This window comes from Epinephelus moara, chromosome 11 (genome assembly GCF_006386435.1).
Source record: "Epinephelus moara isolate mb chromosome 11, YSFRI_EMoa_1.0, whole genome shotgun sequence".
Taxonomy (NCBI): domain Eukaryota; kingdom Metazoa; phylum Chordata; class Actinopteri; order Perciformes; family Serranidae; genus Epinephelus; species Epinephelus moara.
Genome location: NC_065516.1, coordinates 36,708,083 through 36,711,691, shown reverse-complemented (window position 1 = coordinate 36,711,691; position 3,609 = coordinate 36,708,083). Strand labels below are relative to the sequence as shown.

The 3,609-nt window shown below is 39.7% G+C and overlaps 1 protein-coding gene across 1 annotated transcript in view; it reads right to left on the bottom strand.

Annotated features, from left to right (window-relative positions):
- LOC126397833 (palmdelphin-like) overlaps positions 1–3,609 on the bottom strand; it is a 55,465-nt gene that overhangs the window by 44,324 nt on the left and 7,532 nt on the right. The window lies entirely within an intron of this gene.

The window sequence follows — 3,609 nt, the reverse complement described above, 5'->3', positions numbered from 1 at the left end:
TTCAGAGATGGTCTTCTGCACACCTTAGTTGGAACCAGTGCTTATTTGACTTCCTGTTGCCTTTCTATCATCTTGAACCAGTCTGGCCATTCTCCTCTGACCTCTGGCATCAGCAAGGCATTTTGGCTCACTGGATATTTTCTCTTTCTGGGACCATCCTCTGTAAACCCTAGAGATGGTTGTGCTGAAAATCCCAGTAAATACTCCACCTTACAGACTCCTGTATGTGTTAGAATGACATGAGGGGGAGGCGGAGCTCTCCACTGCAGCCGCTGACTAACATGTAAACATGTTAGTTGGACTGAAATCGTACTAAATGGAATCTCTCAAAGTTGGACTAACTCACCCAGATAATGTGATTGGGAGCTGAATTCATCTGCATGTATACAGTCTAGAGTTGCAGCAATATCCTGGTTTCAATGTATACTGTGACAAGTTTGCAGTTATCATACCGTCTACACTTGTTTATCTAGGATATTAAAAAAAAAGAAAAAAAAGAAACGCAACTGGACGGAGAATGTGCCCGTTATTAGAGGTATTTTCTGAGGGGAGACTTTTTACACAAACTTCCATGAACAAAATGGTTTCAATTAAAGTAATAAAACATTTGTCCTACCAACAATAACCTTCTCTTTTTATTCATGAAGGCTCATTCTGACTGATCATAAGATCAAATCTGCAACAATGCAACACCGGGATATTAGTTTAATATTTTAAAATACATGGACAAGAGGAAAACATGGAATGGCGATCATTTAGGCTCATGGTTTAAAGAGAGAGGCTCAAAGAATGGCAATTCAGTGTGCTTTCAACTGTTTGTTGAACAAAAAGAGCCATCTAGTGGGCTCATAGAATAAAGACAATGCTTCATGAGGCTTCATTTGGCCATCACTACTGACAACCAGAGGAAATGTGCCAGTAGGAAACAGGATGTTTGCATTAATTAAAAAGACTGATCTTCTCGTGTTGCCGCTGTGAATGCAGGCGTAGTTGCAGAGGTGTAATGTAACTAAGTACATTAAGTCAAGTACTGTACTTAGGTACAACTCTGGGGTAAACCTCAGAGGCAAATACTGCACTTCTTTACCTGATTACATTTATCTGACAGCTTTAGCTCCATGTTACTTTACAGATTTAGATTATTAAATCAACAAAATTAATTATTATAGATTAAACTACCAGCAATATATAAAGTAACTGAAAAGAGCTCCACCTTTACCAGCTCAACGTATCCTCATAGAACGGCTCATATGATAGATATCCTACAAAAATGCAGACACAAATTAGCGTCACATAGAGGACGTTACATCCTTACCGTACAGTTACATGATTAACGTAAAGTTAGGGAGGTTACGTTCAGGCAACTAAAGTTACTGTGGTTAGACGCAGGCATTGTGACTCTTAGTTCACACGGATCCAAATGCGTCTCCAGGGGAAAGACCGCATTTTTGTGAACCAACCACCACCCCCATCTGCCTCCTCTCAAGACCACTACCTTCTTTACTCCCGTCAGCACACTGATCACGTGACTGTGACCTTTCAGAAGACGTGGGATGCCTATGAATTCGGGCGCATTACTTTTTAGAGGAAAACATACAGCTTCTGAGGCCAGTCTGACCAACTGCAACGCAAATGCGCTGCATTGATGATTATAATCCAGTAATTTATACTATTCTGACAGTTCTGCATGATGAGTACTTTCTGTACTTTAAATATATTCCGATACCTCTACATTAGTATGGCTTGGAGTGCAGGACTTTTACTTGTGACAGTAAAAGTTCGGAGGATTTCTTCCACCTCTGCCTACTTGGCTGATAACCCAGCTCTGTCTTGACCTACTGTTGACATTGTTTTATATTGATTAGTTTAATATTCTGTTTACTAGAAGGAGGACACTGCATTTACGATTTGTCGCTGTCTGACTGTACATAGGCTTAAGTTACATAAATGTAGTGGTTCATTAACTCAAAGAAACATCTGTGAACATGACCCAGGCAGTGATGCATTGTCACCACATAGTTATGAAAACAATACAAACATTTATAACTTTGGTAAAAATAGACTGAAAGGTGAGGTATTGGTACGTAACCATGTTTTGTTATTTAAAGACTATAGAAGTACAGAGTGGTTTGCAGCACACAGCAAACTTCTATCTGAATGTGTGTGTTCAGCTGTCCATGCCCGGGTGTGTGTCCAGCTGTCCATGTCCATGATGGACATGCACAGACATCAGCGCTGACATACAATTAGTGCAGCACTCCTCCATATTTAGCTTCAGAGAGTGCGAGTAGTGAAGTGTGGATGGTCATATATCTGTCTGTCTGCATGTCCCTCTCTTTGTGACTCCACTTACCACAGGCCAACAACACAGCTGACATTACTGCTCCTTTAACAATGTAAGGCACACTCGCTGCGAGCCATCAGGTTGTCTGACGTCCATACATGTTACGCAGAAGCCGTGAGTCTATCTGACACAACTTCTCTGTTAGCAAATGGTGATTTATTTTCGAGTCCCTTTTTGAAATACATCTCCACCTAAAAGCTTTAATTGGAGAGGCTGCTGTTGCTATGGCAACATTACCCACTCCAAATTTGTACGTGGTTGGTAGACAGAGAGAAAGAATGCCTACCACAGATCTGCTCTTCAGGCAGTGTTTCCTCAGAGTGGCAACACGGCTGTTAATATCACACAGAATTTACCGTCACTGTTTAACCACCGTTTCGAGAGGTGACATCACTGGACTCTAGTGTGTCCAGTTTGGGTTTTCTGGCAGAGGGCTGACTGTGTCATTAACACAATCAGCTGAGGTGTACATAGCTTTTTGATAGAGAGAGCATTGACTCAGCTGCAGGATACTGCAGGTGACCTTTTATTGCATAATGGAAAGTGGGTCAGGTGGTTGAGTTGAACCCTCTGAGACCCACACAGACCACTTTTATTTATTTATCTATTTTGTAACGATGCACCATATCTGATTTTTGGCCGATATCTGATATGCCAACAAATAACAACTTATTTAGCTGATACCAATATCAATATATCCACATCTTTCTCCACCTAATTTTAGTGATGATCAAGTCTCTTCTGTAGTGAGTTAACATGATATTATGCAGGCATACTCATCATTATCATGATGGCCCACCAGCAGATGGAGGCATGAAATACTTTCCAGTGTCTGTGATATTCATTCATTGTGCAAACTAAGAAAAAGCATGTTATTCATTTTAAAGCTGATATCAAGGACAAGTATTATTGCAATAACGATATTCTTGACAAATTAGTTAAACAATAATTTATTTTTAATTTAAGAACGTAGAGTTGCAACAAAATCAGTGATAGTTTCACAGTTTGCTTCAAATCTTCAGTAAAAACTAAAATGATGTTTCATGTCTTCAGTTTGTGAACAACAACAGTAACTCAGAGTCAGATTCAGATCCTGTCACAATATTAATAGTTCAACTAAATCAAATCTACCACTAATTACACATTTAAACAAATGTCCCCTGGGATCTATATATATATAAATCAACAGCTGATTTCCTTCTCTTTATTTATGCTCTGCCATTTCTCCTCTAACCATCAGGCTGTAACCTGTGACAGGCTGTTAT